Raw genomic sequence first — 11,410 nt, forward strand, 5'->3', positions numbered from 1 at the left:
TAAATAAATAAATGAACGAATGAATGAATGAATAAATAAATAAATAAATAAAATGGAGAGCAAATTTATGTTTGTGTGTGGGGGTCGCGTGTGTGTGTGTGTGTGTGTGTGTGTGTATAAAGGCGAGGGGGGAGAGACATTTAAAATATTTAGTTCTTCTCTCTTCCCACGATTCGTTGCCCCCATTCTCTCCACTCCGCCCCCACCCACCGCAAGCATGATGCCATGTCAGGCTACTGGAGCCACCGGGACCGCGGCCGGGATCCAGGGTTTGGCACCCCTCTGTTCTGAGGAAACCGGGCAGGGCCCCTGTCGGGAGGAAAGAAGTTTGGGAACCCCGGGGAGAAGCTCGTTAAGAAGAAGTGGAGCTGGGCTCGGTGGCTCAGCCTGTAATCCCACGCCTTTGGGAGGCTGAGGTGAGTGGATTCCCTGAGCCCGCGGGTTCGAGACCCGCCTGGGCAGGCGAGACCTCATCTCTACAATAAACCAAAAAAATTAGCCGGGTGTGGTAGCACACGCTTGTAGTTCCTGCTACTTGGAAGGCTGGGGTGGAAGAATCGCTGGAGCCCGGCAGGTCGAGGCTGTGGTGGCCGGGAGCGGCCATTGCACTCCAGTCTGGGTGACAGAGTGAGACTCCAACTCAAAAAAAAAAAAAAAAAAAGAAGAAGTGGAATCTGGATGAGCTGCCCAAGTACGAGAAGAATTTCTATCAGGAGCATCCTGACTTGGCGAGGCACACGGCCCAAGAGGTGGAAACGTACAGAAGCAGCAAGGAAATCACAGTCAGAGGCCACAGCTGCCCAAAGCCCTTCCTGAATTTTTATGAAGCCAACTTCTCTGCAAATGTCATGGACGCGATTGCAAGACAGAACTTCACTGAACCCACTGCTATCCAAGCTCAGGGATGGCTAGTTGCTCCAAGTGGGTTGGCTATGGTTGGAGTAGCACAGTTCTCTTATTTGCCGCCTGCCATTGTCCACATCAACCATCAGCCATTCCTAGAGAGAGGTGATGGGCCTATCTGCTTGGTGCTGGCACCAACCCAGGAACTGGCCCAGCAGGTGCAGCAGGTGGTTGTTGAAGACTGTAGAGCCTGTCGCCTGAAGTCCACATGCATCTATGGCGGTGCTCCCAAAGGATCACAGATACGGGACTTGGAGAGAGGTGTGGAAATCTGTATTGCAACACCAGGAAGACTGATTGACTTTTTAGAGTGTGGGAAAACCAACCTAAGAAGAACACTCTATCTTGTCCTTGATGAAGCAGATAGAATGCTTGATATGGGCTTTGAACCCCAAATAAGGAAGATTGTTGATCAGATAAGACCTGATAGGCAAACCCTAATGTGAAGTGCGACCTGGCCAAAGAAGGCAGGCAGCTTGCCGAAGATTTCCTGAAGGACTATATTCACATGAACACTGGTGCACTAGAACTGAGTGCAAACCACAACATTCTCCAAATTGTGGATGTGTATCATGATGTAGAAAACGATGAAAAACGTATTCGTCTAATGGAAGAGATCATGAGTGAGGAGAGTAAAACCATTGCTTTTGTTGAAACCAAAAGAAGATGTGATGAGTTTACCAGAAAAATGAGGAGAGATGGGTGACCTGCCATGGGTATCCATGGTGACAAGAGTCAACAGGAACGTGACTGGGTTCTAAATGAATTCAAACATGGAAAAACTCCTATTCTGATTGCTACAGATGTGACCTCCAGAGGGCTAGATGTGGAAGATGTGAAATTTGTTATCAATTATGACTACCCTAACTCCTCAGAGGATTATATTCATGGAATTGGAAGAACTGCTCGCAGTATCAAAACAGGCACAGCATACACATTCTTGAGTGATCTTATCTCTGTGCTTCCTGAAGTTAATCGAGCAGTTAATCCCAAATTGCTTCAGTTAGTTGAAGACAGAAGTTCAGGTGGTTCCAGGGGTAGAGGTGGCATGGAAGATGACTGTCGGGACAGATACTCTGCAGGCAAAAGGGGTGGATTTAATACCTTTAGAGACAGGGAACGTTATGACAGAGGTTACTCTAGCTTGCTTAAGTGAGATTTGAGGACAAAAACGCAGAATGGTGTTTACGGTGCTGCTGCAAATTACACCAATGGGAGCTTTGGAAGTAATTTTGTGTCTGCTGGTATACAGACCAGTTTTAGGACTGGTAATCCAACAGGGACTTACCAGAACGGTTATGATAGCACTCAGCAATATGGAAGTAACGTTCCGAATATGCACAATGGTATGAACCAACAGGCATATGCATATCCTGCTACTGCAGCTGCGCCCATGATTGGTATCCAATGCCAACGGGATATTCTCAGTAAGACTAGAAGTATATGTAAATGTCTGTTTTTCATATTGCTCTTTATATTGTGTGTTATCAGACAAGATAGTTATTTAAGAAACGTGGGAAATGCAGAAATGACTGCAGTGCAGCCGTAATTATGGTGCACTTTTTCGCTATTTAAGTTAGATATTTCTCTACATTCCTGATAAAATTTTTAAGTTTGTTTTGTACTAGAAAATGCAGGAAGTGTTTTCACAAAAGTAAATGCACAGTGATTTGAAATACAATAAATGAAGGCAGTGCATGGCCTCCCAATAAAAAATATTTGAAGACTGAATTAAGTGGAAATTGTACTTTATTTTACATATATAGTGTCATGTAAAAGTTGACTTGTCTTTTTTTTAAGTTTGAAAATGAAAAGATTGCTCCTTTTCATCCTTTCATGGGGGGGGTCAGAAGGTCCTTTCACAGTGATCTGTTCATGTTGCAGGAATTAGAATTAAAGACTTAGGTGAGTCTTTAATTACAGGCTAAATTGCATAAGAGCTTTTGTCAGTAGCTCGACCATCAGGGGAGTCATTTAGTCATGGCCTGTTTTCCTTATTTGTCAGGAAATGTTTGGTTAGATGTGTAGATGGTAAAATAGACATGAACACACCTGTGTAGTGTGAGAACATGGATGTCTGTTATTTTGCAAAATTTATAATTTGAAAAGCTCCAAATAACTGACTTTTTCAAGAGATTTTTACTCGTATTGTTGACAGCATTGCGAATTGCTGAAATGTGGAACACAGCTGAAAGACTTACTCATTTAGACTTTTCAAGACAGCTGAGAACTAAGTTTGAGTCTCTTTAACTGAATTTGTGCGGTCCTTAGTGTAGGTTGCTTATAGATTCTAGTCCTCACAGGTTCCTGGGCTCTTAGCTAGTCACACTGGAAGTCAGGAATATCTTTCCAAAAAATATTCAGAGAATTCTAGAGGTCTTCAAACTGTAAGGTCCATTCAAATGCAAACTAACACAAGGAAAAAACCTCATTAAAATGAATGACTAATCAGGAGGCGACATAACCAAAAGCACAGTGAATACAAGTCTTCGTGTTAAGTTCAACGTGGCTTCGTTGCTAGAAAGATTGGAGATAGCTTTAGGTTTCACTTGGGCTCACCAACCTATCTTTCTAATCGTTTACTTCAGTAATAGGAGGTCTGAATGTCTTCCCAAGGAGCGCTTTATGTGTTTTTGCCAGAAGAGAAGTCTTGAGGAGTCTTCATTTAAATTTTGATGACTAAGCTGAGACTTTAATTAGTGTGAATGCCTTATATCTAAACTGTAAAAGTTAGGATCTGCTGGGGCTGGGGGCAGGGATGGGGTGGGTTATTTCTAGGACTAACACATTGAAAACTGATTCATCTTTTCATAACCTGAATGGTTTTCAGTGGCATGGTTTTTAATTTAGAAGAAGCTTATTGGGTAAGTTGGAGCATTTATTACATATTTTACTGTTTAATGTCTTAACGTGGGCCTTTTCATTTGTGAACACTGAAATGATTGTGTGTGGGGGGTGGAAAACACCTATTTGCCTTTGAAGTTTTAAAGACAGTCCACTTTTTAGCATGTGTGTTGTGTCCAGCCTGTGGTTGTCTCAACTAATAAATGTGATTTCCCCCCTAAATAATATATTTAGTTCCTGTGCAAAAAATGAGAAATAAATCAAAGATATTCCAGAAATACAATCCATGTACATATAGCTAATTTATATTTGGTCAGAGGTAACATGTTGAAATATGGGAAAATTATACTTTTTAAAGTGATGACCATGGCAATTTGGCTCAATATATGTATTTTAAAAGTTGAATTCCAAAGTTGAATAAAACAATTGCTTCATATAGATCAAATAACTCAAATGTCAAAAGTAAAGCTAAAATTAATAACATTTTTCAAAAGACAGAATAATTTTGTGACCACACAGTTGGGAAATTTTATAAACAAAAACTTAGTATAAGTCAGGTATAAAATGAAGTATTTTATACTTTAATAACATAAATGTAAAATATTTTAAATTAACAAACCTCATTATATAGGCAGTTAACTGCTATGTGAAAGGCTGAGGATGAGATCAATGTTAAACACAAGCAAAAAATTCTTGTTTATATTGCAAAAGAAATTCATTCAATTCAGCAATATTTACAAAATGCCTGAGGAAATATTACAAAAATGAGCTGAGGACATTAAAAATAACTGATACTTATACAACAATTTCTGTGTACTGGATATTAAGCTATATATCTATATCTATATTAGTCTAATACTCATAGAGTCTATGAAGTAGATATTATTATCTCTATTTTATAGCTAAATAGACTGAGGCCCAGAGAGTTAAATAAGGTACCTAAATTTGTTTAATTTCATCTAAGTATTTAGTGGAGACAAACTTTTTCATCCAAACTATATTGGTCCAGAATCTGGGCTCTTTACTAGCTTTTTAGATTGTTTATGAGAAAATATTTACCATAGCTAATATGTGCAGCATAAGCCTCTATAATATGTTTAAAATTCTATATTAATGCAAAACTAGCATGCCCTCTTGCAAGTAGATTGACAAAAATTTTAAAGGAGTATGCTATGAAATGTAAGAATATAAGGAAACTAAAAACTTTAATTTTGTCAGCAAGAATGAAAACTTATGCAGACATCCTGGAGATATTTGTTAATATCTGGTAAAAACACATATGTAAGTATCTTATGTCTGGCAGTTATTTGCACAGCAAAGTAAACAGTCCAAAAAACCCATTGCATAAGTCTACAAGGAGTTTTTGTTAAAGACATTCATCACCGTGTTGTAAACCTTGGTAGCAAAGAAGTGTAGGGAATCTCCAAGTCCATTACTAGAGGGATAAATTTACACATGTGATAGTTATATAAATTCACATATATATGTGAATGCATACATAAATATATATATACATGCATATATGTGTGTGTTTATATATATGACAAATAGCATTAATCTAACATAATGACTTTATATACTATAAAAGCATGAGTATATCTCAAAAATCTAACGCTGAATTTTAGAAGAACAATGTGATTTATAAGACAATTCTGCTTATGAAAATGAAAACTCACAGTTCAAACAGCTCTATATAATTTTTGAAAGATACATTTATGGTGTATTGAAAAGACACACATTAGGTACACTAGTGAAGGTTCCATGAATTTTGTGTGTGGGGAGAGTGAAGGAGTATAAGAATTAATCTCATGATAAAAGTGAAGAAAAAATTAAAGAGAGAAATTGAAAAATGTAAGAAATATTAACTTATAACTTGTACTTTTTCAGTATTGTTGAAGCATTCGTGTTTATATTTGGCCAATCAAAAAATAATGCATACATTTAATAAATCAATTGATCTTGTCTATTTTCGGCTATAAATTGAAATATTCAGTATTTTAAAAATAAGCAGTTATAATCATATTAAAGTCAATAGTAGATATCCTTGCAACCATTTAAAATGTACATGTATATTTTTACAGTTTTGTGCTTTCACATATTGTAATATATTTTAGCCTAAAGCTATTAAAGCACTGGTCTTTCTTTAATAAGCCATATTTATGAAACATACATTTATTTTAATATATGTGTAGTAGTTTTACATTCAATTAATAGTCAAGAAAAAACATTTAAAGAAGATAAATTTAAAATAAGGACTATTTTGAAAATAAAGACAAAACATGATTGTTATATCTAAAACGATCTTCCAGTATAAAGCATTATGAAATGAGATATTAAAATATCCATAGTCTTAATCCAATTTATAACTTTTTAAAAATTTTAATGCCAATGAATGTAAACAGAATGAGAGTGTTTAATCCCTAGCATTGCCTCTTGAGAGTTTTCCTTGATTTCAGATATGAAGTGAATGCCAGATGACTCATTCAATATGATTCAGTGCCCTTGAGGAAGGTTGAATAGAATAGCTCAAACAGGGAAGATGAATTCCCTATAGCATCTCAGACTGCAGCATTTTTAAAAGCTAGAAATATTTTTTCCACACAATTAGCACAAAATCACATTGTCAGGGATTTGCCTTCAGGTCATTAACTAATATGTTCACTAACAACTTGCACAAAGTGGATTAAAAAAATAAATTTTTCTGCCTGAGTCAGAACCGTGACTGATTTGGAATTAAAGCATTCTTACTGGAATTCTATCAATAGTCTTCTATTATCAGTTTTTCTCTTGTGACCCTGCAAAGACATCCAAAAATGTATTTTCTACTTCACCTATTCATTTAATACCTAAATACTTTTTAAATAAAATGAATCTATTTTTTATGTTTGATTCTGCTTCTCTTAATAGAAAATAAATGTGTCATTTATCATAAAAATTAAACAGTGTGTGTGTTGTCTGTAAAATTTTACTTATGTTATTGTTGTGGTATGTGTACTGCATAGAAGGATCATATTAAATATTTAATATTAAAAAATTATCTATAATTCATGATAAATAATCCCTAAATATGAAGCTTGAAAAACCCCAAAACTTTAAGGATGATGTAGGTATTAGTATGTAAATCCCAAACCTTAGCAAGAGAAAAAAATTACCTAAAATTGTGTCCTAAAGTGCTCAACAATCCTTAAATTAACATGATCTCTCAGTATGGGTAGTGTATGGAACAATTTGGACAACCTCCTTATAGGGGTTATAATTTCATGTGGTGGGATAGCAATTCCGGCATTCCTACTATCAAATGACTGAATCTGAGATTTTGCATATGCCAAAATTGGAATATATTAATCTTTGCAGCTCATAGGGTTTTTGTGAAAAATAAAAAGACTTACATTATTAGGAAGAATAAAGTGTTGTAGAATTGTGGATGTAAAGGAAACGTAAGATTCACTTACTAAAAAGTTCCCTCAGTTTCATAATTCAGTCCAGTGACTGTGGCAGATATTGAAGAGTGTGCCTCAACAAAGTTACAAACAACTTGCTCCAAATAATTAAAAGTGTGATAGTTCACAGCTGGTTCAGGAGCCCTCCTCACAGGACTGCTTTCACAGAGAATATCTTGGATATTCATACAGATCACTGACACTACTATTGCAGACAACAGAGAGGGAAGAATAGTAGCAACAGCCAGCAAAGTTCCCATTTCCTAGAACTGTGGTAGAGTAACTCCTGCCAACTGGGGCTTTCCTACTCTGATGGTACTATCAGCCACATTGAGAATGCCAGGAGAGAAGCTACAGAGGCTTAAACTCTCAGGACTAAATGAAAACAGGAAGAAGTCAGCATCTCACCTCTCTCTAGAGAATGTTATAGTTGGAAAAAAAAAAAAAAATCCCATCTAACCAGAGAAGCTGACCTTGACGTACAGAACTGCATTTAACTTGAAAAACGTAAAGTGTAATATGATGAACTCTAAATGATAGTTATCAAACAAGTGAGAAAGATATAAAATTTTACAAAATTCAAAGCACTTTCACACATTCTCATATACATATAACAATTCCAAGAAATCCTTGTGAAGCAATAAGAAGTCATGTTCCTTGTAATTCCTTGAATTCATCTCTGCTACTTTGTAGCTAACTACTGTTATATTTGGTCAAGTTACTTATCCACTATAAAACTTCAATTTCATTCCTTAAAAAATGTGAATTGTAATTGTATCTAATTATCGAATATAATTTTAGGTTTAAATAAAATAATGTTTATAAAATTTTTATTATAAGTCTAGCTCAATAGATTTTAGTTATTAATACTCAACTTAATGTTGATAAAACTGTGAAGACAAATTACTTTTTTTTAATCACACAGTTTATATATATGCAAACAAAAACTTGGTTTTAGACTCTGATGGCAATGCTGTTACTGAGAATCTATATTTCCTGAGAAAAAATATATGACTCAAAATAAAAAACACACTTGCTAATAAAAATAGAAGACATAGCCAGGTATGGTAGCTTACATCCCAGCACTTCGTGATGCCAAGGCAGGAGGACTGCTTGAGCACAGAAGTTTGAGACCAGCCTGAGCAACATAGTAAAACATTGTCTCTACAAAAATTTTAAAAATTAACTGGCCATGGTGGTGTGTACTTGTAATCCCAGCTAGTTTCAGATACTGTGGTGGAAGAATCGCCTGAGCCCAGGAGGTCACGTCTTCAGTAGGCCGTGACCGTGCCACTGCACTCTAGCCTGGGTGACAATGTGAGACTCTACCTCAAAAAACAAAAAAATCCATAAATACAATATATTGTTAAATTTTAAAATAGCTATGTTGGTCTTTTTAAACCTTCTGCTCTTCACATGTTACTGTTGGGACATGAGAAATCAGGGCACAAACTGAAGAAAATATTTACAGAATAAATAACCATCAAAGGGAATGTGTTCAGAATTTATAAAAAATTTTTAATACTCAATAAACAATAACAAAAACCACCAATAAAAAAGGATTAAAATTACTGAAAGATACTTCAGACGGAAAGATATGTTAATGGCCAATGTGCACATGAAAATATGTTCAACATCATTAGTCATCAAGAAAATACAGATTAAAATCACAGTGAGATATCACTTTACACCCACCAGAACAACTAAAATTAAAAGGTAGGCTCTCATTTTTGAAAGTGTTAAATGTTAGAGAATGCAGATCAGAATAAATTCTTTGAGAGGAAAGACAAGATGAAATTCTGAGTCGATATGGAAGAATTAATCTTTTATAAATGTATATTCCTTTTCATAGGAAAAAAGTCAGGAATTATGTGCACAGAGGAAGTACACTCTATTTGTGGTAGAGTGGATGTCAGAGTTCTTGAGAACATATATTTTCTTGGGGATCTGTGAGGGAGATTTATCATCTGGTCATGAGAGATGTGAGGGCTATTGTGGGTAGCAAAGAAAAGAAGTTAAAATCTAGTACATTGAAAAGCAGGAAAAATGTAGGATTTCTGGTAAGTTTTGAATCACCATTTTCATTTTGAATGACTGAATAATTTTTTACCTAGTATTTTGTATAGAGGCAGAATACGGTACAGGCTGAGAGGTCAGAGTCCAGAGTCAGACCACAAAAGTTCAGATGCCAATCTTGAAATAAAACATCTCTATGATTTACAAAAAGTTAGATGTTCTTTTGCTTTTCTTTCCTCATCTGTAAAGTGAAGATACCACAAGTGCTTAGTTTTTTTGTAAGGATGAAGTGAGTTAACATATGTAAACATTTAGATAGTTTTAACATATGGTGCTATCTCTGTGGTAATAATTGCAATACTTCTGACCAAGTTCATCTGTTCTGTTGTAGGCAAGGAAAAGAATATTATTACAGGGAATGAGGTAGTCATTTTTCAAGTCAGGACAATGGAAAGTGAAAAAAGTTAAACATTTAAAAAAAATAATATGACAAACCAGAATCTAAGCTGCATAATGAGAGAAATAAGAATATGGGGGTTGTTGATAATGAAATAGCACTGGTTGGATTTCTTCATGGACTTGCTAAGCAGGGAAATAAGATAGAAATACAGAATGTATACTCAGAATGTGGGACAGTTCAGATGTGTGAGGTATTGCACTTGCCAAGCATAAGGGTCTTAATGTTTATACCATGGGATGAAGGCTGAAGTGATAAGAGGTAAGAAGAACAAAGGAGCTGAGCGGCACATTTCTAGTCTAACTATCCATGTGCAGTTTGAAGTCATCATGCAGTGTGCAAGTTATAGATGCAGAGAGGAGTATTATGAGCCAGATTTCAAAGGCTTTATTGTCTAAATTAGAGTTAACAAGTTGTTGGGATATGATGTAACACACAAGATAGAAAGTGGTGTAGTCTAAGATCACATGCTTCATTGACACTGAATATTTTGTAGGAAGAAACAGGATAAAAGTTTTGAAAATTCAGTGATGAATGGGAAAATCTACACTAGCTCCATTTTTGTTGATTTTTAAGAATGCTTTCACCCGAAGGGCATACTAAGGGAGTACTACTTTTAAAGAGTATTCAGCATAAGAAGACAAAGAGGAACTTTCAGAAAAAGATGTTGGAGATGCAGAGGTTTAAATGAAATCTTTCAGAAGAGTAAAAAAAGCTGTGGGATATGGGAAAATTTGAGGATACATACAGCATAATGGAGTACAAATCAAGGTAAAGAAAGATGGGAAGGATGGATTCAGTAGCCTGGGGTCTGGCCTTACATAAATGATGTTTAGTAAATGGTTTTACACCTGTTGGTTACTTAAAAGAAAATTTAAAAAAAAATCATCTCTAAGAAGATTAGGTGTAGGATCCATGTTAAACATTGTTTATCCTAAAGTTAATATTTGTTTGCTGGCCTAAAGGAATGACAATCCCAATGGGGGCACTTGGCATTTTAATGACTTCAAGTGACCACCCTTTCTGGAGACCATGAGCAAAGAGGAATTTTCTCCTTTGATCTCCACTGAATATCCTGAAACCGCCAGCATCTGACATATGGAAGGTAAGTAATAGAATTTAAATAAATGAATTTGTATAAAAAGCAAAGAAATAATAATGAGGGAGAAGTTCAGAGAATGTATTTCTCATTAGAAATATTGCTTAAGTTATGAGGCTATCTCACTGTTTATACAAGTTTGTTTGTCTTGGTTTGTCATGAAAATAAGTTCAGATATCTTTATTGTTACTGACGAGCTGGCGAGTGTGTCCCCAATATATTTTTTGAGGCTCATAATCTTTTTTTTAATTAGTCACCCCTCTAACATACTCAATAATCACCTGATCTTGCCTAACTTTTCCTTATAATTTTCTTCTACATGAATTAAGGCCCACACTACAAAGAAGCCTTTTTAAATCTGCAATTGGATATAAAAACATTTATAATCTCCATTATATATATTTTAACATATACTTTGTATTATGGTTATTTTTATTGTGTTATCTTCCATATGATACAATCTCTTAAAGAAACAGCATCTTACTTAGTTTTTTATACCTTAGATTGTTAGTGAATATGTTGTATATAAAAGAGAATCAAAATATTTGTTCAATATTATTAATTGATTTGGTGTGGGGGGTAAATGGCTTCCATGAACACCCTTTTCACTTCAAGATTTTGTGTATATGGAAACCTAGTTTTCTAAACTAT

General features: G+C 35.3%; 1 pseudogene across 1 annotated transcript; it reads left to right on the plus strand.

Annotated features, from left to right (window-relative positions):
• The first annotated feature begins 225 nt into the window (after positions 1 to 225).
• On the plus strand, positions 226 to 2,634 carry LOC103274904 (annotated as a pseudogene). Its single transcript, XR_505281.2, has 3 exons — positions 226 to 362; position 627; positions 669 to 2,634. The product of XR_505281.2 is annotated as a probable ATP-dependent RNA helicase DDX5 (transcript).
• The last annotated feature ends 8,776 nt before the right edge of the window (positions 2,635 to 11,410 follow it).

The sequence above is a fragment of the Carlito syrichta genome, unplaced genomic scaffold, assembly GCF_000164805.1.
Source record: "Carlito syrichta isolate Samal-C Ts95f unplaced genomic scaffold, Tarsius_syrichta-2.0.1 Scaffold315113, whole genome shotgun sequence".
NCBI classification, from domain to species: domain Eukaryota; kingdom Metazoa; phylum Chordata; class Mammalia; order Primates; family Tarsiidae; genus Carlito; species Carlito syrichta.